General features: G+C 48.7%; 1 protein-coding gene across 1 annotated transcript in view; it reads right to left on the bottom strand.

Annotated features, from left to right (window-relative positions):
- The window catches only part of LOC122371944 (pro-interleukin-16-like), a 45,712-nt gene extending 25,674 nt beyond the window's left edge, over positions 1–20,038 (bottom strand). Inside the window, exon 1 of the mRNA XM_043348746.1 lies at positions 19,694–20,038. The gene's annotated coding sequence lies outside the window, so the exon portion shown is untranslated. The remainder of the gene's footprint in view (positions 1–19,693) is intronic.
- Positions 20,039–26,052: the final 6,014 nt, after the last annotated feature.

Genomic DNA, 26,052 nt, shown 5'->3' with positions numbered 1-26,052 from the left:
TGAAAAGCATCAGGGTCTGTTGTTCTGTCCCACAACCATGCTTCAGGATTTGGCATTAGATGTCTACACTGCTAGTGCAGTGTATGTAGAGTGTGCTATTCTGGTTCGTTGTTTATGTATTCTGTTGATGTAGGTACCTACCTACCCATCTTTCTTAACACCTTGCAAGGGCTTGTGTAGGCATGCGTTGCGCATCAGGCTTCAGGCCTTTGGCCTAAAGCCAGATACACAACCGCTTAACCTATGATGCTTCATGAGCTTGAGAATCTATAGCCCATTGCAATGTGCTTTTGGCTATATGTTTCAACTAAAAACAGCTTATTATATACTATTTGGTTGCATTTCATTGAAAGTATCCACGGCCGGCTGACGGCTGGCTGCCCACAGTTTGCCACGGCTGTGGGCGGCTGTGGCTGTGGAGCCACGGCTGCGGGGCGGCTAGGCTGTGGAAAACTGCAGCCGTGCAGAACTCTACCGCTTGGTGATATAACACTCCAAGCGTTGCAGTCACCGAACGCTTTATCTTTGCGGCATGATGAACAGAGCTATTGGCAGTAAAAACCAATGGCAGGGAACGCTTATGGTGACATAACTCAATAGACACCAATCATCTTATCATCTATTCACGACCGTTTTCGGGTAAGTTACCTACGGGAAGATTCACTCGAGGGAAACAGCCCGCTGTCGTAACAGGCGTTCGTCGGCGTCACTCTGTGATTGGCAGCGGTGCCCGCCGCGGTCAGCGATTTTGACGGATTCAGTGATGAGGAAAAAGCCATTGTGCCATGTGAATTTCCACCTCCGTGAGCATCCGCTTGCGCTCATAATGCGCATTTGTAGCCGCCTCACAATAACACGACACACACGACCACCGGTCAGCCGTGTCCGTCACTGGGGAATGTAGGTATGGAGGATCGCATAACGGACATTTTTCGGAAATATCAGACACATTTTCACAAACCAATGTAGCTTTGATCTCGACATCCGGTGGTCCACTTGTAAATTTTTGGCGTTTTGCACATGAGAAGCAATAGCTTTGCTAATATCATTTACTTGTTTCCAACGATTATTTCGTTGATAAGCTTAATGTTAATTTCATTATGATTAAACGTACCTATGTATATCAAAAGAATTATGTGAGAATACATTTTAGGCAAATTAACATGAAAATTTCCCAAGAATTAAGGAGCAATTCTAACGAGTAAAGGACTGTGCTATACAGCCCCGACCTAGCAGACAGCAGTGTTTATCCTCAAACCAAAATACCTCATGAAGCCTGCCCGTCTCATAAGTTTCCATTGAAGGTGAGGGCAGCTCTCATTCTGCGTCAAAGAGCCCAGCTAAACGAGGTTGATTAGGGCCCCGGCCGAAACAATCGCCTTTAATCTGATCAAATGAGCCTAGCTTGCAGTGGGCGGCGCCGATCGTTAAATAACCGTCATTGCGATGGAGCGTACTGGATCTCGACAGGACGCAAACAACTTTCCCACCGGGTGGTCACGGGTCGAGGTCACCGAAACAGCCCCGCCTCACAGAGCGATACCACAGGAAATTCCTCAGAGTGCTTCAACGCACTGCGGTCCAACATCTTTCCATCCGGCCCGCCGGGCCCGGTCCATGGCGTCAGCATGATGTCGACAAGTGCACAGGAGCAGCTCGTGACCTTGTTTGGCACGGAGCTCCGTCTGCGGATGTTCTGCGGTTGGCGGCTCCTGACAGCGGCCGACTGAGGGCAAAATTGTGGTCCACGAACACACAATGTTGGTTCTATAAACGACCCGAGTGCATAGCCGGATGTGAAGGTAAAGCGTCATGTGAGTCTTTGTTGCGTCGACTTCGAAGGCACAATCAAGTCTGTTATTATGATGCTTCTTTTGACAAAGAGATGCGTACGTTACACGGGAGAGGTGTCGCATTGCTTCATGTTGGCTCACTTCACTTACTTATTGAACTTAAAAAGTCAATAACTCGGCCACATATCTCTTGTACTTACGAGTGAGTACTCAGAAAATTCACCATTTCTTTACGGCACGACACGTGTATTTTGCCTTGACTAAACACAACACTCATCTCAAATCACCAACATTAGCAGTGTTCAACAGCTCACACAAAACCGCCTGGGTAAACAACGTCCCGTGAACTATGCTGCCGAGCCGCTTCAGAGAGAGGAGAGCGGCCCAGGTAAGAGCGAAAGTACGCGTCGCCGCTGTTCCTGCTCTGTGTCGAGCCGTGCCCGGCCGGCCCTCCACCGAAACAAAGCCGGAGAGATTCTGCCGCGCAGTGGGAGGGTGCCCCGTCCGCGCCCCGTCCGGCGGCCCGCCCCGGGTCGCGACCCCCGAGCCGCTCACAAAACGTCACCGACGGACGCTGCGAGCTCGTTCTCTCCCAACGACGGTGAGATAATGGCCCTCTGCCGAGCCGGGGGACTAATGGACAGTGATGGGGCTGGGAACACTGCGGTCGGAGCGCGCCTGTCGTCACCTATCGGCCCGGCAATTCACAGCCGGCCGCCGCATTAGATCGCATTGGGTAAGTGATGCTCCGGGATTTATGTGTGATAGAGAGGCTAGAAGGTGGCAGCATGGGATAGCTGGGCCGCCGGCTGAGAAGTGCTCCCGGCCTAGCCTTGCGCTGGTGGTTTGGTCCCGGATCGACGCCTGTCGTGCACCGCTCACTGCATAATGAACCATGCTGACATGCCTGGTTAACGTGCAAAATAATGACAAGATAACGACTTGATTGATGGTGAGAATTGAATTACAAGAAGGATGTAGTGAGCGTTGCACGATGGAACAAGAGTTTCTCTCAGTGAGTGAGGAAAGACACGTTTGTCAGAAGCATCAACATTTCATCGGTTGGAGTTCCAGATTTTTGTTTCGTTGGACCGCTGCAGGATCAAAATTAATTTATAATAGTTTCATTAGCTCTCGAATTTATGTAATACACATTCGATAAGTGTGATCGACAGGATAACCGCTAGAATATTTGAGTGAAAACAGGTTACATTGCTTCACGCAGCTCCTATTGTTACCAAGCCAAACTCTGAAGTAGCTCTCGTATCTGAATATCTGCACTGGATTTAAACTGGACCCAGCTCAGCAGGCTTTTACAGCAATCATTCGGCCTTCTCATAAAAATGAAGAACGCTGAAGCCTGAAAGTTGCGTTGAGTGATGAACAATGACAAATTAGTCCTTATCGCAAGCTACTGAAAAATGCATCACTGGAAACATTCAACCACGTAAGTTAAAAGAGAATATTTTTGTTGTCTCAAAGGTGGTTTACATTTGAAGGCTATTAGACATTTGAATAAAAGCTTTCTAATGGGAGTACTTTCCCTGAAAATGAAAAACTGAAAAGAAATACATTGTATATTTTATATTATGCATATATGATCGATAATGCTAGAGACCCACGGCAAAGGCATAACCATCGACAGCTAGATGCCGTAGTCTAATTTTCTGGAATTAACGTGACCGCAACCGCCCCGTGGGAACTGTGCTGAAGTAGTTCTACAGAAAAATAACAGGGCTGGTTTGGATCACTCATAACGAAATCCGAAGGATGTGTGCTTACTGAAATGTACGAGGTGTGAAACTTCTTCGGTCGGTTGGCCCTTCAAATTGTGGATTGATCGATTCATTGACCATGTGTGATGGAATCATTGGAATCTCGGAAAAGGGGAACAGTTTGGAGGTACCCTTCTTACTGTTGCATGTCTTCATTCTTATTCATATATTTTCAATTCAAACATTTTTCCATCAATATAATTGAAATGTTAAATTTTTATATACGTTTACAATTATGTAAGCCACTTCAGTTCACTGAATAGTGTTAAATTTTCATTTGATCAAGAGACTCGTTACAATCAGCTGGTCCTGTAGCTCAGTTGGTTAGAGCGTTGGACTCCGCGTCCGTGGTGAGAGCACGCGTTCCCGGTTATGACAGTCCGGGTTCGAAGCGCGACGGGCGCTCGACATTTATGGGCCTCCTGACAGGTATGGCTGCGGTTGGTGGCAGGCCGTAGCCAGGTGAAGTCAGCGAGGGGACCGGCCGTGCGCGGCTTTGTGCGCACGTTAAAGGGACCCTCCCACCTTAACATTAGATTTGAGTTGAGATAGCCAAAATGGGGTCCCTGGCTCACAATTACCGGTTTCGGCACTCACAACATCGAGAAATGCCTTAAATCGGAAATATTGAATTTCGAAATTGCAGCATTTTGATTCAGAGGGGCTAATGCATAGGAATACCCCTCTGAATGTGTGACGTCAGCGCAGATATCTAACGATTTTTAAATGTTTGACTAAAACGTTTTGTAGCACGCGGTGGTATATGCTGCTTTGCGCGCAACAAATGCCGCACTTTCAAATAAAGTCGCTAGGAACAGCGGAGATCCCAAAAAGTAAACAAAAGTAAAAGTCTAATATCTTGAAAACCGGTGAATATTTTTCGATGAAATTTGGTAGATATTCGTTTTTGCTCTTTCTGAACCGAGCGACATCACTTTCATGCCAATTCATTAACTTTTTTGAAGGTGGGAGGGTCCCTTTAAACTTTGGACTCTAAATTCTGCCATAGAATCGGAATTGCGCGATCGGAGTGTAGAGGGCAGGGTCATCGCAACAAGCTTCGCTTAGCGGTGGCTCTGTCCTTGTGAATCCTTCCCATCAAAAGGTTCGGACTAAATTAAAAAAAAAATCAGGGCATATTAATTAGGGTGTGTCGACAGAGGGGTTTTTCTCACAGATTCGCGTTAGACAAAGATATAAATTGGCGGGAGCATGCCAAAACACTAGCCCTGCAGTTGGTTTTGCGTAAAAATGCGATTTGACGAGGCTCGGGCAGGTCGAAGTTACAGCGAAAAAGTCGCAGTCGACGGTGCTGCCACCTACATTGCCAATAACGGGCACTATCATATCGTTATAATTGGGGTAGTTTCAAATGAGAAATGACTTCTATTTTTGTTCAAACTGCTTAAGAAGAAATAAAACTTTTCGGAAACACACATTTTTCCCAAATATCGCGTTCCATTTTTTCCTGTTGAGTTGTTAGGAAAGTGGTAAATTTCAAGGTTGACGGCTAAAAAACGAAACAGGAGGAACAGAGCAGGAATCACCAAGACGTGTGCCGCGCCGATGCTGTAGCCTGTAGATAAGGGGTGAGCAACAGAACCAGCATACCTAACGATTTTCATTACTGATAGTCGATAGATATTTTTCTCTAAATGGAAGACTATTAGTAACTCAGACAAGCCTTCTAATATAGGTATCGACAGGGTTGCGGTAAAAGGTACAATCGATGGCACATTACAATTATTCTGAGTTGGGTAACAACACTCTTCAGATACCTACCATCAACAACCTCACTATCTCCTATATGGGAGCTATATCATCTGATTCCAGCGCCCTGAAAACAAACAGGTTATTGCCAAAAATCTCTATATTAGCGCCTACCGACATACGCTGAATGACGCTATCAATACCCGATATTTGTAAAAGGTGATTCGCCACACAGCCCGCCGGCGTCTGAGGGGTTGAATAAGTGAGCCAGATTGCCAGCGACTCACCGCTGAACTACCGGGCGTAACAAAACGGACGATGCGACATGACTCAGAGATCATCACAGACGCGACGGTAAGCCGCCAACAGCTCCTCTGATGTACCTATGCTTTAAAAATGTTGGCCAAAATTTAAGATCTATGTTATCTAGTGCTAATATTTGGGTTTTCGGTTTTTCTAATCCCCTCTATTTCACGAATTGCTTGAAAAAAAGCTAGAGGGTTTCTTTTTACCGATGTCAAGTGGTTTTAGTTCAAAAGATTGGTGGTGCTGCTACTGGCAACAGTATTGGCGCAATATAACCGTTCTTTAGTCACCATGTCAATAATATTGACACAATCAATGACCACCGACTCTCACTGAATGTGTCTTCCTGTGTTCCGCAGGAAGCTGAGCTGTGACTGACTGGCCATTGCGTGTCATCAGTTCGGCCAGTAGCGGCGGAATACCTTCAATTAAGGGGGGCACTGCCGACTTTTGGTCCCATTTATTCCATGCAACGCCCATAGGGCTAATGTTAAAATGCCAAAATCAAAGGGGGCACGGTGCCGCGGTGCCCTCCCCGTTCCGCCGCCTATGAGTTCGGCTTGACAAGGGAACCGCGAGGTGGCAGATAGCGATATTACGTATCTGAACGAGGGTTCCGCACGAGCTCAGATGGGGCGGGGTGGGGCACGACACCTGGCGGGCTGCTGGGATCGTGCTCACGATCGAGCCCCTGCTGCCCGCCCGCGCGCCGCCGTGGGAGGTGGCCGCCTGCCCACACGTCACATTCTCCCTGGACATCGGAGCGTTGCGGCGGGACGCCCCACCTGACGAACTGCACCAGGCGGCGCAGAGACACCTAGCGTCCCTCCTCCAGCAAGCCATCTGGGTTTGGACGGATGGGTCGGCGGATGCGGGAGTCCGCAGCGGAGGAGCAGGAGCCTTTGTGGAGTGGCCGGACGGTGCAACCGACGAGCAACGCGTCCCTGCCGGTCAACTCTGCTCGAGCTTCAGGGCGGAGATGGTCACACTCCGCGCGGCCCTGAACCACCTGCGCGACCACCACCAGCCGAGCGCGCCGATCACCATCTGCTCGGATTCGCAGTCGGCCCTCGCGACGCTGAGAGAGGGCCCGGCGTCCTAGGAGCCGCCATCTGGACCGAACTAGCGGCCCTGGCCGGTCCGTCCCGCCGGATCCACCTACAGTGGGTGCCGTCCCATTGCGGCGTCGACGAAAACGAGCGCGCCGACCAGATCGCCAAGGAGGCGACCGCGCTCCCCCAGGCGGCGGTCCCGGTGGACGTCGCTACCGCCCACCGCGCGGCCGCCAGACTGGCCCGCGACCGCACCATCGCCGCCTGGCCGGAGGGCTGGTACCGGACCCTGAAGGAGAACCGGCTGCCGCCGCCGGCCGCGACGGGGGACAGATCGTCGGCCGTCGACGTCCATCAACTCCGCGCGGGCCACTGGTCAGGATCCCGCCAATACCTTCACCGGATTGGACGGAACCCTTCCGACGATTGCCGCCAGTGCCCTGACACCGACTGTGCGGCGGGCCGGTGCACCGTGTGCCGGGAGGAGGCCACACGCCCCGGCACTTCTTCTTCCGGTGCCCGGCCCTCATGGGCTGGCGTCTCCGGATGTACGGAACGATTTTCCTGAACCCGGAAGACGTCCGCGACGACGGAGAGGTGGCGGCCCTGGCGGCCGCCGTGAGGGACCTCCAGAGCCGCACGGCTACACCGCGGTGACGCGGCTGGAGGGAACACACAACAACAACAACAACAACAGCTCAGATGGCCTTCGGTTACATTTTTCGTTGCGTCTGTGATGATGATGATGATTTGGTGTTTTAGGGCGCACCAGCAACGAGGCTATATGGCCAGTCAGTCACAGCTCAGCTTCCTGCGGAACACAGGAAGACACATTCAGTGAGAGTCGGTGGTCATTGATTGTCAATATTATTGACATGGTGACTAAAGAACGGTTATATTGCGCCAATACTGTTGCCAGTAGCAGCACCACCAATCTTTTGAACTAAAACCACTTGACATCGGTAAAAAGAAACCCTCTAGCTTTTTTCAAGCAATCCGTGAAATAGAGGGGATTAGAAAAACCGAAAACCCAAATATTAGCACTAGATAACATAGATCTTAAATTTTGGCCAACATTTTTAAAGCATAGGTACATCAGAGGAGCTGTTGGCGGCTTACCGTCGCGTCTGTGATGATCTCTGAGTCATGTCGCATCGTCCGTTTTGTTATGCCCGGTAGTTCAGCGGTGAGTCGCTGGCAATCTGGCTCACTTATTCAACCCCTCAGACGCCGGCGGGCTGTGTGGCGAATCACCTTTTACAAATATCGGGTATTGATAGCGTCATTCAGCGTATGTCGGTAGGCGCTAATATAGAGATGTTTGGCAATAACCTGTTTGTTTTCAGGGCGCTGGAATCAGATGATATAGCTCCCATATAGGAGATAGTGAGGTTGTTGATGGTAGGTATCTGAAGAGTGTTGTTACCCAACTCAGAACAAGGCCTCCTCTAACATACCCACTGGGTGGGCAAATGCCTACCCAGTCACCACAATTGCCCACCCAGTGGCGTCGATTTGCCCACCCAGAAGCAAATGCAAAAATAAAGGTCCGGCCAGACGTCCGGTAGGAACTACCACTTCGGTTTCCCGGAAAAAAAAAACTTGCTAGCAGCCAGTGCCCCAGCCCCCAATCACTGCAGACTGCAGTGCAGGTTATTTTTTACAATGGATGCATCTGAATGCAGGGGCGGTAGCAGACTTGGCGTTTGGGGGTGGGGGCAACTTGGCAACTTTGCCAACTCTCGGAGGGGGGGGGCGGTGCTAGCTTAAGGGGCCCATGGCCATAGCGGCCTCAAAGGCCCGTATGGAACCCCAGAGGCCGATGTGGGCTCTCAGAGGCCAGTGCGTGACGCCTAAGGGTGTAAGCCATGGGTCCCCAGCCACACAACAAAATAGGGCCATCAGAGACCTTATAGGCTGATTGGGGACTAAATAGGGCCTCAATTTGGAGCCATCAGAGGTTAATGTGGGCCTCAGATGTCAGTGTGAGGCCCTTATAAGACTGACATTGGTCCTCAGAGACCGGCATCGATCCTTCAGAAGCCAGTACGGGGCCCTCAGAGGCACAAAAGGGTCAGTCTTGGATCTCAGAGGCAGAAAATGGGCCATCAGAAACCGGTGTGGGACCTTTAAAGGTCGGTTTGTGCCCTCAGAGGCCAGTTTAAGGCCCTCAGAGACCAGTACAGGGCCTGAAAATGGCAGTTAGTTTGAGGCCATCAGAGGCCGATCACCTCTGTTCACTTTTTCGAGTTTTACATGTTTCTAGGCTATTTTTTTTTTTAGCTGAAATCGAATTTAGCAACCATTTGAACATTTACGAAGTATTTTTGGTGCCTTCGTAACATGTTACGAAGCTGTCAGAGGAGGTTGCCACCTACTACGAATACCCGGCAAAACCCTTACTGGTTGACCTGACCTGACCTGACCCGACCTGATCTAAATGCATGAAGACATCATCCATGATCATAACTAACATGATATTCGTGATCAGCACCCCGAAAAACCATAGCCACCCTTTACGACGCTCTAACAGCCAACGTCCCGATTTTCCCGACTTTTGGGTCCATGACCTGACCTGGAAGGTCAGCCGATGACCTAGGACCTTAACCCTCGCCGGCACAGGGGGGGGTTGATGCAACCCCCCTAAGGTTTTTCGCGAATAACTCGCGTAAAAAGCGGCCGATCGCGATGAAACTTTCAGTATCCTCGCATTGATCAATTTTCCACCTACCCTGAAAATTTCATCACCCTGACTCCAATGACCTTTGCCCTGTGACCTCTTTTCCGTGACCATGTTTGGCCGAAATCGCGATTAGGCGTATGTCGGCTCGCATTAGCCGCGCGTTTGCAAGCTTTTCGTGGTTTCAAACGTTCAAACATGTGATTTGATGTTGCTCCCATACATAAGGGTGGGTGTCAAGGTCACCTGAAGGTCAGGTCAGGTCATTGACCTTTGGTGACCTCGGGTGACCTCGGTTCACTTTTTCGAGTTTTTTCATGTTCTAGGCTAGTTTTTCAGCTGAATTCGAATTTAGCAGCCATTTGAACATTTACGAAGTAGTTTTGGTGCCTTCGTAACATGCTACGAAGCTGTCAGAGGCGGTTGACACGTAATACGAATACCCGTCACAACCCCTACCGGTTGACCTGACCTGACCTGACCCGACCTGGTCTTAATGCTTGAAACATCATCTCTGATCAAAACTAACACTATATTCGTGATCAGCACCCCGGAAAACCACATAGCAGCCACACTTTACGACTTTCTAACAGGTCCCGATTTTCCCGGTTTTCGGTTCATTGACCTGACCTGGAAGGTCACCCGATGACCTAGGACCTTAAAATTGGGTATCATCGGCTTCCTCTCGTGACGGGGAACACGCTCGTTTTTTTTTTTCCGTGAAGCTCTAGCTTGATCAGGGGCTAAACGCGAGGGGGGGGGGGGTCGTGCCGCCGAAGGACGCAATGGCCTGTGCCGGCGAGGGTTAAAATTGGGTATCATCGGCTTCCTCTCGTCACGGGCAACACGCTTGTTTTTTTCCGCGAAGCTCTAGCTCGATCAGGAGCGAAACGGCAAGGGAGGTCCAACGCCCCCCCCCCCCCCTCCTATACGTTCGCGGCTGGAAAAACACCAATACAGGGGATGGTTAAAGGCCGGCATCGGGTCTTCAGAATCCAGTGCGGGGCCCTCAGAGGCTAATATGGGCCTTTACAGGCCAGCATGGAGCCTCAGAGGTCAGTGTGGGACATTCAAAGACCGGCATGGGCCAGCAGGGTAGCGCACTACAAGGCCAAGGATGTATTACAAGTAGATTAAGGTCAATAAAAGCCGTATTTAGATCAAGAGGACGCGCCAAGAGTAAGCTGACCAAGCCTCCTAAAAAGAGGCAGCGAGCATCACCTACCTATTCGATTTCTGGTTCAAGGAGCAATCATAGTAAGTTTAACGCTGCACATTTGCAGTCTTCTTAAAATTTTAAATGTATGTGGACTAGAGATGTCAATCGGATACCAACTTTTTGGTACCTATACCGATACCAAATCGATACCAACTTGGTATTTGGTATTTTGATCCTAATGTTGTTGGTATTTTGTTGGTATTACGAGTCCGGCTAATGTATAAGAGGATACGAATTCGGTAAAAAGTTGGTATTTCCCTCATGTTCCCAAGTTGGTTTGGTTTCGGTATTTTTATGGTTTTGGTTGACATTTGGTTTGGTATCGGTATCCTGATTTTCCGTTATTGACATCACTAATGTAGACAATAGGCATACCTTTAAGTTGAAATACACACGAAATACCATATCACACACGACAAACGTTAAACTATACCTAAATGGCACAGTTGGTTGACTGTGAAAGTGACATAGGCCTTAACCCGCGCCCCGTAGGGCTACCGGCGGACCCTACCACCCGTAGGGGGGGGGGGGGGCCGTATCGGCCCCCCCCTAAGATCTCGGAAAGTTACCGGCCGATTTTCAAAATTCAAACGGCGTTCGATAGCCCCACCCGGGAACTACCTTGTGACCAAATTTCATTGACCTAGGTCAAACCGATGACGTCACAGGTCAGGTCAAAGGTCAGATTTTCACCGTTCACAGGCAATTCAAGAAATGTGCTGTGAAAGCGAGTAAATTGGTAATTTATTGAAAACCATCGATGGTACATTGTTCGTCAAACACATACTTTGCTATCTGAAGTCACTGATACCAGGTCAGGTCACAGCGAGGTCAGGTCACCGGGGGTCACAATATGAATGTGTCGTGTGATACATGTTTTATGGTCCATTTTACATGACAAATGCGATTATGTGGGTTAGGCAGCCTTTGGGGCCAGCCTAGGTCACGTTTTTGTGAAGGTCAGGTCAAGGTCAGGTCAAATTAGGTCAAATTTCAAAGTTGATATTTTTGCATAAAATGGGTATCGATTCGATGCAGCTTGTCACGGGGAGTCTAATGGTGGTCTTCGTTTTGCTCTACGAGTTCTAGAATTGCCAAAAATTGAGTTTGAAAATTTGACGTCATCATTTTTGAACAGTTTTTTCGCTATAACTTGGCCAAAAAACGAGGTATCGATCTGAAATTTGGTATGTAGATAGAAGACGGTAGGCACTATCACATATATTCCGGTTTTTTCGAAACTCAAAAAACTTTTTGGATTTTTTGGCGAATATATCCAAAAAAATGCTTTTTTGATTTTTGGGGGTCAAAACTCAAAAATTTCAAAAATTCGAGATAGCAGTTTTGTAGCCCTGTCAATTCTACACCTTTTATGTCCTGATCATTTTTCTGTATCTTCAAAGCTGTAGTCCTGACAGGTCTTCTCGCGAAGGTCTTTTTTCGGTCGAAAATGACAGAACATGACGTCACTCTGACGTCATTTGTGGCCAACCTATCATAGCCTCTGGAAAAATTTTTGGTCAGAATGTGTAAAATTGATGCCCGGAGGGGTCCTGAAAGTTTGGTGGCGATATCTCCAGCCGTTTAGGAGATATCGACCGAAAAGGACAGGGGGGGGGGCCGTTTCGGCCCCCCCCCCCCTACGGGGCGCGGGTTAAAGGGACTGGCCCACCTTTGCATTAGTTCTGAGTTGAGATAGCCAAGTTGGCGGCCAGGTTCAGAAACCACTATAATCCTGGTCGCAATATCCTCAGTTTCGTGGTGTTAAAGAAATTCGTTCCCTTCATTTGAAAAGTGGGCCTTCGCTAAGGCCCTATCTCTTAACTATTAACGGCCATTTGATGACGTCATCAGCCGTTTCACGCGTTCGACCTGTTTTACGAATAAGTTGAAATCGGCGCCGGGGAAATCTTGTTACTTGTTATTGTATGAGCCGCGTCATATTTGAGAGCAAATACCTATATTTGCTGCCAAATTTCCTCCACATTGACATGAAGTAAATCCTTCATTACGTCACGGATCCGATCTAAATGACGTCACGATGAAATATAAAAGTCGCAATATCTCAAAAAGTATACAATGAAAACGCGTAAAAACTAGCAGAATTCGTCACAATATCATGAGTAACATTTCCGAATCCTAAATGGTACTTTTTTGAAGGTGGGATAGTCCCTTTAACCCGCCCCCCCCCCCCAGTCGCAGGTGAAAATGGTTGCACCCCAACACAAGTGACTGGATCTGCCCTTGGGCAGGGGAGCGGCGAAAAATTTTGCCCACCCAGTGAAAAATCCTTAGAGGAGGCCCTGACTCAGAATAATTGTAATGTGCCATCGATTGTACCTTTTACCGCAACCCTGTCGATACCTATATTAGAAGGCTTGTCTGAGTTACTAATAGTCTTCCATTTAGAGAAAAATATCTATCGACTATCAGTAATGAAAATCGTTAGGTATGCTGGTTCTGTTGCTCACCCCTTATCTACAGGCTACAGCATCGGCGCGGCACACGTCTTGGTGATTCCTGCTCTGTTCCTCCTGTTTCGTTTTTTAGCCGTCAACCTTGAAATTTACCACTTTCCTAACAACTCAACAGGAAAAAATGGAACGCGATATTTGGGAAAAATGTGTGTTTCCGAAAAGTTTTATTTCTTCTTAAGCAGTTTGAACAAAAATAGAAGTCATTTCTCATTTGAAACTACCCCAATTATCACGGGTGGAGAATGTTTGAAAAAGTTACCCCGGCCGGCGACCGAAAGTCATGGAAAGACGATGATGGTCAAATATTTGTCAACGGTTATCAACAAACCCCTATTCTGTGGCATAGAATAATGGATGTCTGCCGTTTGTACGTTTTTAGAGAAAACTGCTGCACGCAGGTGCGGAAGATTTCGTAATTGTAACTACAATTTTGCAACACTCCTTAAAATTTCGGACGCATGTCACCTAGTGATAGGTCAGGTCATCAGGTCAAATTTGCTGGATGGTCGTGCTAAAAATGCCATCATGCCCTTTGCAAAGCTTATTCCGTGGAAGTTGCAACCTTCCCACACAAAACAAAATGTCAAATATGACCGTTTTGACCCTCTTATTGATTTGAGCTCGCACCTGAAATAGGGTAAGGTGCCTAATTAGCGACCCCCTTAATTTGAACCGTCATTGCTCACGCTCTGTGGGTGCCACTGTGTTACTGGCTTGATTTTCGGAGCGATCGTTTATTTTTCTATTAAAATATAGTCATTTTCTGCCCAATATTCACTAACTTATTTGTAGTGAGCATTTTGGCAAACCATTGCAAAAAACGCTAATAGGGAACTCTTCCCGATTAGCGACCGGGGAGGGTCGCTAATAAGTCTATGGGTTTCCCCATATTAAAAATGGCAAAAAATGCGACGCCGGAAAAGATGAGATATGATCTCAAAAAGATAACCTATACGCAAAGCACTCAATCAATCGAGCAGGAACGTTTATCCAACACATTTACGTGAATAAAAACTGATCACGTGATGCACCGAAGGCGATAAGAAGGCGGAAACCCAAATTTTGCGGGCTATCTTGTATGATATTCGAGGTCCGCCCTGAATTCGACACCCCTGCAGTCGGTGACGACATTTGGCATCCCCTGCCACACATTGTAAGCTTCAGCAACACCTCATTTTCATTTCTCTCTTTTCCCCTTTCTTTCCCTTCTTGAGCTATTTGCGACCATGTCAGGCGCAAATAGGAAATATGAGTTGCGACACATTTTTAACCGCCATGCTGTGCACAGTTGAGCGATTCACTATGGGAAAACGGCAATCAATTAAAAAAGGAATGTCGATTCAGAATAAAAAAGGTGCATCATCCTAATGTGCATCGCTTTTCATCAGAGAGGGCCCAAACACACACGTTTCGGATAAGAAACTCGTCATTTTCATTTAAACTCACCTGAAACGTCCCACCAGAAACATCGACGACCGGAAAATAATTTAATTTGATAACCAAAGTATGGCTGACCTTTTGACGATGTTTTTACCCCGTTTTCTCCTGCCAGTTTTTCTGTAGGGAGGTAGATCACAAATCGGAAAAGGTCGCTAATTAGGCACCTTACCCTATTATTCGCGATCGAGCCTTAAACGAGTAATCGAATGTTTTGATTGCAGTGTTTAAGCTCCGTTATGTTCATGAAGTGTGAGAAAAGTTATCGGAGAACGCTAAAATCAGAAAAATTTGTCTTTTGATGTTCTATGGTGATTTTATAATTGAGCTTGCCTAAAACATGACCAGATTTCTCTGATCACGTTTGTCGCTCTTTCAAACGTCGTTCCGCTTCTCGCCTCGTAGCCCAGTAGCCGAGTTAAAAGAAGCGTGAAAAGCCCACCTCTCGAGTCTCGACTCAACGTGTTACGATAAGGCCATCACCCTGGCGCGGGTTAAGTTGGGGGAGCCTTGAGCCCCAGCAGCTCGCCCTTCTATCTCACTGATATTACCCTCGTCCTCGTCCTGTCTTGTGATGTTATTACAGTGCCATCTTACGATAACGGCCCTTAAATATGATTTAGGGTAACTGTGGGGAAAACGCACCCCTGGGTTAAACGCCTCCCCTAAAAAAATCGTAGATTTTATCGACGGATAGGTGTTTTATCCTGGCTTTTAGAACAGTCAGCTGCTTGTTTACGTAGTTCTCTATTTCCGGTTCTGCATCTTGAGGAGCAGCGTGGGTAGTTGCTGATGTTGGTTTTGGGTGCTGTTTTTGTTGTTTTTACAGAAGATTCCTAAGCTTTTGATGCCCTCTTTATATCACAAAACTTGCTATTGTGCACATCACTCAAAACTGCGTTTTATTGTCATTCTGTTGAATTTATTATGCTGCGGTGTTAGTGGCGCGTTTTTTGTCAATATTTTGTTGACCGGAAATGGAGTGGATGGGGAAAGATGCCTACTCGATGCATGGGGCAAGACGCCCCCAGTTTTCTGAAAGGGGGGTGTTTTGCACGGTGGTGAGAGTGCAGGGTAGCGCCGTGTAGGTCGGGGCCCGAAAAGGCCTCTCCCTATCCTTTTTTGCTGATATATCCTAAACGACTGCAGATATCGTCACCAAACTTTCAGGACTGCTCCGGGCATCCATTTTACACATTGCAACAACATTTTATTCCAAAGGCTATGATAGGTTGACCACAAATGACGTCAGAATGACGTCAAGTTCTGCCATGTTCATCATTTTCTGTTGATGGATGGGGTGGGGGCGCTTTGCACATGGGTGTGGGCGTATTACCCAGGGTGTGGGGCAAAACGCCCTTTTGTAAGGGTATGCGGAAACCTTTTTGGGGGGTTAAATACCACACGCAAGTGTCTTTTCTTGGTCTCAAAGCGTAGTAAAAAGAATGAGCTACATGATGTTGCCCAAAGGTTTGAGTAATCTGGGTTGGGTTGAGTGTCACAAGGTTTCGCGCTTAATGGGGGCGTTTTTGACCTATTCACCCTACTTCTGTTTGATGAAACATGTCGGGCTCCGCGATGAAAAGACTTAAAAACATAGAAGCTCCAAAATGAAAATAAAGTACATTTTCAAGAACTTTTCAAGGTAGATAAGAATAATGAGAGACGCTTTTATAGATGGCAGTTTTTTCGTATGGAGACAGCTTTAGGATTTACAAAAGTGGAAAAAGTTACCCCGGCCGCGCCGGGGTCGGCTGAAAGTTACCCCGGCCACGGCCGGGGTGGCCGGGGCAGGTTCTCCACCCATGCCAATTATAACGATATGATAGTGCCCGTTATTGGCAATGTAGGTGGCAGCACCGTCGACTGCGACTTTTTCGCTGTAACTTCGACCTGCCCGAGCCTCGTCAAATCGCATTTTTACGCAAAACCAACTGCAGGGCTAGTGTTTTGGCATGCTCGCGCCAATTTATATCTTTGTCTAACGCGAATCTGCGACTATCGACACACCCTAATATTAATAGAACACCGTTACAATACCCTTTTTACTTCCTATAGATTTCATTTACAAAATCCTCATCATAGTCTGCACAGGAAGGTTGCAGATGCAGTACCTAACATGGGGTACCGTTAAGAATCTCACTACCAAATCCGGTCACACTATACCGGAAAAAGAGAGCGCCACAACACAACAACACATCACCACAGCGTCTGCTCCACAGTACGTCCCTGAGCGTCTCAGGCGATGACGCAACTTGTCCGCCTACCAGTGCGCATTTCCTCAAACCCGGATTGAAATCAAGTCCGCGTTTTCCCCGTCGGCTAGGATGGCTCCGACGGGTGGTTGGTCGCTGTGCTCCCACGGAGAGAAGACCAAGTCTGTCGCTCTGCAAATGTTCCCGAACAAAGCTGTTCCGGAACACCCCTGTTCCGGTACACAGACCCCCGGCCGGGGGCGGCGGTCGCGCCGGTTCCTGCGCTGAAGTCATCGGCGCGATACCCGCGGGCGGCTATCGAGCGGGCTTCCTCCTCCGCCCCCGGTTCACACCACGACCGCCGCGTGCTCTGAGGTCACTCCTTCCGGCCTCGGACCGTCCTCGTCACCCGTGACCTCTGTCGGTTCCGAGTGGCCCGCAGGCCGACCGGGGCCAATGAGTGGATCGGCCCGGTCACACTGCACTGGACCCGGGGCCGGAGTGGGCCGTGCGCAGTGAACGCAATTTTTTTTTCGGGTGCCGTGAGAAGGACTCGGTAATATACTGGCCGAAATTCACTTTCCGAAAACTGGCAGAAGGTGTAATGTATAAGCGCACCGTACATACAATTATATGTAAACATTGACGTTCTAGTTATCATAACTGCAACCTCGATATTGCTCAGCAAGTCGTCCAGACAACACATTTCGACGCTGTTATTGTGGATCGGATGACACTACAAGAAAGAAACAGTAAAATATTTACGTTCCTTGGTCTAATACAAAGTGACCGTAACCACCGATGGCTCCCAGGTGGCTGTCGTTCAGGGCCCAGCCCCCATTATGCAGTGTTGTGGCGTGTACCACCGGGTGGTCCGATCAGACTGCCGGTTACCTCCAGCCTTGGCCAGCCCCCGGTCCGCCGCGGGGTGCAGTGGGCGGCGGTAGGTATACTGCCGGCTGAGGCCGACCGGGGGAAGCCGGCCGCTGTCTGAGACTGAGGCCGCCGGCACTGTGACACTGTACTGGGGCGGTGCACCCCGGTCCACCAGTGCCGTGGGTGGCGGCACGGTGTGTGGCACGAGTGTCGCAACGGCGCACCGACCGCGCCCGTGCAGACTGCCACCGCGGCGCCGCCGGCTCCCAGGAGGTCACGGGTCAGTCGAGGTCACGCTGCGGTCACGAGTTGGCCACACTGCCATGTGTGAGCGGCCCTGAGTGGGTCCGCACGCAACCAGCACCGCCGGTCGCCGGTCGGCGCGCTGCCGAAATGGGGTTAGCCCGGCGGGAATGTGTGTCAGAGCTGCCACTGGACTCCAGCAGCTGGTGGCGGTGGCCGGTGGTGGCGGGGTCACCGCCGGCCGTGACCCGTGCACGGCCGTCCGCCCGGTCCGCCCCTCTGCAGGCCGCCCAGCGCGCGCCGCGCGGACGTTCCGCCCACCGTCCACGGGCGCGCCCCTCTCCGCGGGCCGTATTTCACGGCCGGCTCTCTGCCCGGCCCGGCGCCGACTACCGGACAGGACGCTCAATGGAGATGACAGGGCAGCGCTGAAGGGTTGGGAGGGCCGCCACCGCACCGCCCACGCCATGCGGCTGTATCTGCCAGTCACTGGGCTCGTATAGATCCGCCCACAAACGTGATCGCTCCTCACATAAGCTAACATGCAAACCAAAATGTGCAGTTAACGTGGGCAATAACCACTGAATATTTGGAATGGCATGCTAATTAGAACTTACATATGCTTATGCCATATGCATTATTATTCGCAGATTAGCCATTTGTGGATAGATTAAGACCGGGCTAAACAAAGCTTGCTGCGCAGGCATCGACCTCTACAGTCCAATCAAGAAATTCCGAAAAGTCTTAAAACTTTAAAGCATGAGTTAGGCGTGCCCACATAGTTCAACCCAGTCAACACTGCTCCTGCTTTTGCCACCTTCAACTGGCTGCGGCTGTCCTTAAGCTCTCGCCTACTATGTAAAGACCAGCCCCAACAGTCCTTCACTGTAACTCGCAGTGCAGTGTGAGGCTTTCGCTCCCCGATTTCAGGAAACTGGTTTGAAACCAGTTGCTTGCTGAGCAATTTCAAGCCTTCCTACGCATCTGTTTTCGTGACCTCTGCATTTGCAGCACGCAACATAACTAGGCACCATCAAAGTGTTGCAATGCACTCTGATCGACCACCTCTGTGAACGTAAGTATTTCTGCATTGTACTCGTATAACGAAAGATCTAGGAAATGAATCATTAAAAAAGCACTGCTCGGTTTACTGAGGTATAGGGTGTGCTTTACAATAAGGAGAGAAGTAAAACATCCGGCTGCACTGTGGTCCAGTATGATCGGTGACATTCAATATCATAAAAGCTAATTTCAAGCTCTCCTGGGCATTTCATGCGACGATGAAGTGTCAGACGATTCACAGTCTGTTCGTCCATTTTCCCGACATGGGTGAATAATGATTGACCGGCTTGGTATCTGCGGTATGCGCGGTATATCCGGTATGCGTGTCTGATGTAGATGCTCACTTCCTCTCTCGCAGGAATGAATGAATGATTTGGCAGGGATTTCTGAAAGGATGAAACACCAAGGTCGACATATTGTGAAAAAAAATATGATAGAATAAGTATATTGGGCACACCAAGACAAACCTGCGACACTTGCAGACTTGCGCTGTTCATTTATTTTGTTGGATTATGTTCTATCGGTCAACTCAAAGTCCCTTTCAGGGTTATGGGATGAGAGAGAATGCTATACGCTGAACCGAAGCCAAATCGAATCAATCATCGACTGGTATCCCAACGTAGCTGAAGCCGTTGCCGTTGGGACGGGAATATCCCGGTAGGACAGGCCGCCCAGCCACTTAATCAATCATTCCAAGGGGCATGTCATTTTCGGTTTTCCCTCGACCACACGGTTCTCTGGTGGGATGACCGTCAGCCCAGAATTTCGGGAAGGCAGGATGAACAAATATGGCAATTGATTGGTTCTTAGGATGTTAAGGGGTCCAGCACAAACCAGCAACACATGCACGCGATCAGTAAACACTCACCGTGCCGGAGTGAAGGACCGCCGTCGATATATCGCGTGACGTCACTGATACGCCGGCGGGTCACAGCGCGCGGCCATGGATCCGGGACCGATCCGTGACGATGTGCGGGTCGCCACGGGCGTCACCTCACGGCACGTCACGGGCGTCACCTTACGGCACGTCACTCCGCGGCGGCCGTCACGTCGGCCGGCACAACCCAAACTGATCCTGCCCCGCCGCCGCCGTCGCCGCCGTCGCTCCCAGTCCCAGCGCGTGGGAGTACCACAAACTGCCGCGGGGCGGCGCAGCAGTCGCGGCGGGCTGCGGAGCTCGCATTGAATTTCTTGAATTTCAAGATGATCTCCGCTGAAAAAAAGTATATACAAAGACATGCAAATGGATCAATTAAATTCAAATTAACACAAGTGTTGATTTAAGTTCAAGAAGTTTTCAAATCAGTTATATCGAGAGGTCTTGCTCAAAATGGGAGCCGGGAGGTCATTGCATTGGAGCCGGTCTGCCGACCTTTATTTTCACTTTTCTAGGGGGGACACCTTCTTTGCCGACTTTTGAGGTCTCAGAAAGATTTGAGATCATTTGAGACCCAATTTATACTATTACGCTTATGGCAGTGAGTGCATGTAAAGACACCGACACCGGACATGCAAGCTTTCGCTCCATCCCTTTCAGCCCCGGCTGGGGCCACTAGTTTGCACGTGCGTTTACCGTCTAGTTTTTTCCTTATCTTGTCTTGTATTGTCTTGACCGTGCGTCAAAGAGACGATACTAAGCACCAGAAGATTCATCAATACGAGGAAGCCATGCAGTAGTTCATGTGAACTTGCAAGCGTGTCAACTTGAAGGTGCATTTGTTTCATTATGTGACCTGTCTCCACCGGTTCAACGGTCCAGCCGATCACCCTCTTCATCTCCAAACCCTGGAAATAACCGTCGTCTTGCGCCACGCTCTGGGAGCCGGTAGCGCACGGCGGCACGCTTGGCTAGGTCGTGTCACGCGCTGTCGCCGCCCGGCGAGGCGTTGGCCAAGTGTTCGTGACGTGACGTGACCGGTACCATCGGGAGGTGGCCGGGCCTACCGCCGGAGCTGCAGCGGGGAGCTGATCAAGACTCGGCATCGCGACGGTAGCAATGTGCAGTAGTCAATAAAAAGGTAGTGTTCTGGAAGACTGGGCAATGACTCATGACAAATTCTGATAAGTTGAGTTTTGAAAACTTTGAATGTAATGCATGACCTTTCGATAGACTATGACTATGACTATTGACTATGACTATGTAATGCATGACCTTTCGATGTTTTAGGTAAATGACTGAACAATAACATATTCGAGTCGAAGTTGCGTTCAAATTTAAGGACATTAAGCAATTGCATATACCTACATTTGTTGTCAAGATTTGCATAACTTCATATTGTATAGTTTGGCTTCACCTTGGGGATGGCCAAGTTGAACCTATACCAATGCCCCCGAAAACACCCGATCCACCACTGTTTACACCCTGAGCGAGACAGCAAGGGCGAAACCTGGGAGTTTGTGCACAGGGTCAAGAATATCAACCAGTACACGTTGTGCGGGGGCAGAGAACTGTTTGGTATTCCGCAGCCGGACAGCAGCACAAACGGCGGCGTTCGGTGTACGCCCAAAGGTCAGCGAGCCAAGGTCACACCCTCCCGACCCTCGCCGAAAGTGAGGGGCTCCTCACACGCAGCCGTCACCGATACCGCAAGATTGCCAATCGGTTTCCGGTGGGGCCTACTTCACTTTCCGCACGCTGTTGTTGACTCTTCGGAGGTTCAATTCACAGTGCAGAGTAGTTGGAGGTCACGTCGCTGCATCAAAAAACAAAATGGGGAAACAATAGCGTGATAGTGATGAGAGCCTTTAGGTATCGATTAATCTAGTCTCTAGTCTTCTAATGACGGATGATGCCCAGAAGACTTTGGTTTACTGCCATGCAGATATCGCCTATTCAAGACACACATAATGAAGATCCTAAGTAAAAATATGTAATAGTCGAATAGTTGCCCTCCTACGTGGAAACCTAATGCCTTGGTCATTTCTCGAATGATTCATCTAATGCCAAGACAATAATCACTCATTCGCTTTCTTTCGTTAACATACCGTCACTCCAGGCATCAGATAGATCCATCTCGACAAAGACGTCACCGTGAACTTCCGTCTTTTCCCACCGTTCCCCTCTCCTCTCCGGTTCCAGAACCGCAGTATAGTGAGAGTTGGAGTCGGGGAAGGGGAGGGGGACAATATCAATTATCAGCATAGGACCGTTTCCTCCCTCATCTGTGATCCATGGAGGAATCTCCGCACCACATGGCAAAAGAGGACCACCGTATCGAAGCTACTGGGAAGAGGAGCACCAACTGCCTGTTGAGAGTTACGGCCAGCCCATTGCTGAACCCTCTTGTCATGTATGTAGTTTTGGGGATGCGCAAAAAAGTGCTTATACAAAATGGGCGTCACTGCCATGGCGTGCACGCTTTTAAGGGACGCAGGAGTCGGAGTTGGAGTCGAAGTCACCAAAAGCCGTCAAGTCCGCAGACCTGGGAAAGCAGCCATGTGGGCACGTTGATCCGGTATTTACCAATGACGGGCGGTACCACACCCCATGTCCGCAGCATTATCGGCGCGGAATGAAGACACTCATTAGCTGATCCGCGACTGACCACCACCGAAATGGAGAATCTACTGCCAACCGCTATGACAACTGGCCGCAACCGCAGATTTTGCATCTGCTTGAGGTCCGAGAATCATGGAAGTAGCCCGGGAGGTGATATGCCACGGTTTTTGCTTTCGGCTGCGCGCGCCTCTTACCCAAAAGTATTATCGAACCATCGACAAAAAACGCAGAATCAGAGATATAGGATCTCAATCCGTGTGGTTTCATTGAATATTTATTGGCAAATACGAACTTCCAGAAATAGAGCGAGTCAATACTGCAGCGACCACCAGCTGACTGATCTTGCAATCAACTACATTTTTCGTGTGGTGGGAAAGTGAATGGTTAGTCCGTGGGCCGTGCTTTATAAAGATCTGCTTCCGGAGGCAGTAAACCTGTTTATGACTGTATCTTCAATTTGCAGACTTCACTGCAGTAGATTTGTTAAACTCCCAAGACACGACTTATTGGATTTCAGCAGACCAATTAAAAAACACACTAAAACTTTTTTAGGACGATCATAGAAATCAATGCATGTTGATCACAGTCTCTATAACTACCAAGCGTGTGTCCGGTGATTGTCGGTGCCTCTTTTTGCTGCCTAATCTGTAGCAGTAGGTCACTGGCACTGCGAAGTGTCATCTCCCAGACCTTCTCAGTCTGCCTCTTGGCGATGAGGCTGGTCGGACAGCCCTAAAACATCATCAGCATTCCAGACAGGTGTCGTTTAGCTCGTCTTTCAGCCACCTGTCGCCGGCTCTGGCCGAATTTCGGGACTGGCCGTGGTCGAGAGGGAGCTGCTGGCTCATTCAGTCATTCAGTTCACCCGGTACCTACTAAGCGGGACGGTCTCCCGGCTCAGTGGTGGGTGAATGGGAGCAGCGCCAACAGTTTGGGTCCTGGTCGACCCACCGAGGTTCTGACGCACGTGACACACTTATATGAGGTCCATGATCAAACAGCTCAGTTTCAAATGCCAGAAAAGTGTTTGGCGCTTCAACATCTTTAAAGGTAGTGTGCCACCTTCCAATGATTTCCCATTTTATTTTTCCTAGGATAAGAAACTTCTGTTTTTACCTAATATCGCAAAAAATCAAAAATGGGCCTAAAATAGTGCTTTTTTCGCCTAAAAGTTTATCGGTTTTTCGATATGTATAACAACTGTAGTGGGCTGACCTGCAAACAGGCGTCGGCAACAATCGCGAATGCGGCGCACATGTGACAATAAGCAAAGGTCATTATAGAGTTACGACGTACGGGAATGGGTTATCAGCTGTCTAATCGTAGACAACACAATGTCGAATAACACTGTAAGCCTGTATTGGTATTGTTTCTTTAACCCTCGCGGGCCCGAGGGGGGGGGGGCGTTTTTCGCCCCCCCCCTGGCGAATATTTGCGATAACTCCCGAACGCTTACGGATGGGAAGGCGAAACTTTCAGTACCTTTTCTCCCATCAATTTGACATCTTCTGTAATAAAAAAATCTGGACCTAGCCCCCTTGATGACGTCACAAGGTCCATTTTTCTAGACCCCTGCACGGCAAACTTCGGCGTCACAGACGCAAACTTCAAATAGCTGCTAAAAATAGAGTTTTAGAGATAAAGACAAATTACGAGCACGGCTGTATAGCGTTTGACCTAGAGAAAAATAGAAAAATAGTTTTGGTGACCTGAGGTCAGAGGTCAGGTCAACGACCCCGAAATGTGGTTTTAGGTTTTCGCAAATAACTTCGACAAAAATGGTCCTAGAGCTACGGCAGTGGTACCATCGCATTCGCCTCGTCAAGCCGCGTCGAATGATATATATTTTGATCGGAAAAGGTCAAGTTTCATGTTGACCTCATGTGACCTCGAATGACCTCTGGTTGACCTTGACACATGAATGGTCTTTTATGATGGATTTGTACCCGCTGATCACGAATCTGGCATCTATTTTCCTCTAAGCCTTCATTTAGAGCTTCCGGATGGCAAAATTGTCTTATTTATTATTACTAACTTGAATCAGTGAAATAGCCTCTAGCAGGGATACTCTTCTGTGACCTTGACCTTTGAGCAGCCTTGTATCGTAAGATGAACCACAAATAGGGAACTGATAAGCCTCAAAACATTTCAAAACATCTTGGGAGTTAGCACGCAAGATGTGCGAAAAAAGTGCCAAGTTTGAGGTCAATTTTGAGCGTGACCTTGACCTTGACCTTTGATTTGGAGCACATTTTCAGAATCCTCAGATTCTCTTCTTTCGTTTGACACCCAATTTTGCCGGTTTGATGCAGCCTGCCGTCCTCTAGAAGGCTTACTTTGAGATCACTACACATGTGCCGGTTTTGGCCTTTGACCTTGACCTCTGACCTTGAAAATTGACCTGAGGTCAAAAATTTTAGGTGCATTAGAATCGTCTCGTAAGGACCTTTCGTTTGGTATCGCTTTTGTTTCCGTAGCTCCCTTATTTACGGAGTTAGACAGGGGGGGGGGGCGAAAAACGCCCCCCCCCCAGGCTGCGGTGGTTGGGATTACCCCCCGGGCCCGGCCGGGTTAATTTGGCTGTCGAACATTAGGGGAAGCGGGGGTAACACCGCCCCCCTAAGCTTTTCGCCAAAATGAGAGAATATTTGTGTAGTCTCTTGGTAGTTATTGTCTTGGTTACAATATTTAAACATTTCCTCACGTGTTTTAGGTACTAATTTTGCATGCTCCTAAAAGGTTTTCATGTATCACGACTTTTAAAAATACCTTGCATATTTGCCACCTACAAATTGTGTGGGTAACCCCGCCACCGGTGTTGATGTTAACCCAACCCATCCCTACGAAAGCTTTTCATTGTTCAGAGATCGCGTGCGATGACTTTCCTGTCGGTAAGTGGTAATTTTCGCAAATAATCGGTAATGGACACATAAATAGGCATAGGTCCATCAGCTGTTTGCCAGTTTTATACAGCTGGCAAGTGCTTGGTCGGGATGCATGAAAAATATAAAGTAAAAAAATCAAATAAGCTGCTTATTCCCGACTTAGGAACATCTACGAACATAAATAAAGCATGTCTTTGGAGTTTCATCACTTATCACGCTGCAAACAGAAAACACCGCAACTTCAATTGGGGGAACACCGCCACGGGGTGGCGGTGTTCCCCAATAAGTGATCACAAGCAAAAATCGCCAGCGGCAAGAATGTACTACACGGTTCAAGCAAACCTATCTTACTGGACAAAGCCGATCAGTTATTTTTCGACGTAATCAAGTAAATCAAAATGAGTCTCTACTTAAAGACATTCAAAAGTGCTCCCAACTCATCGAATTTTTATAAGAGAATGTGCATTTTTCTTTAAATGCCCACATTGAGCTTCGATTACACTGAAACACCGGAACACAAATCAGAAGACGCTTACCTTCGTGCGGTTAATAGGAAATAACGGATTTTCACACTTTATAGTTCATACTTTCGCCGCCAGATGGGGTGGCGGTGTTTCCCACAGTGGCGGTGTTCCCCCCGCTTCCCCTAATTTATGGTTTGAAATATTATTTTATGTAAAATAATTGATATGAAACAGCCGTCTCCAAAGTTATGACCCCATCTCACCACATGAAAGTGGCAGAAATGACAATGATCAGCTGACGCATTTTTCTTGGCCGAAGTCGGAGCGCGCGGCCCGACGCACCACCACCGCACCACAAAGTGTGAGCAGAAGCCGCGCC

This window comes from Amphibalanus amphitrite, unplaced genomic scaffold, assembly GCF_019059575.1.
Source record: "Amphibalanus amphitrite isolate SeventyFive unplaced genomic scaffold, NRLGWU_Aamphi_draft 000036F_arrow, whole genome shotgun sequence".
NCBI lineage: Eukaryota > Metazoa > Arthropoda > Thecostraca > Balanomorpha > Balanidae > Amphibalanus > Amphibalanus amphitrite.
The sequence above is the reverse complement of the archived record's forward strand: the minus strand, read 5'-3'. Positions and strand labels throughout refer to the sequence as shown.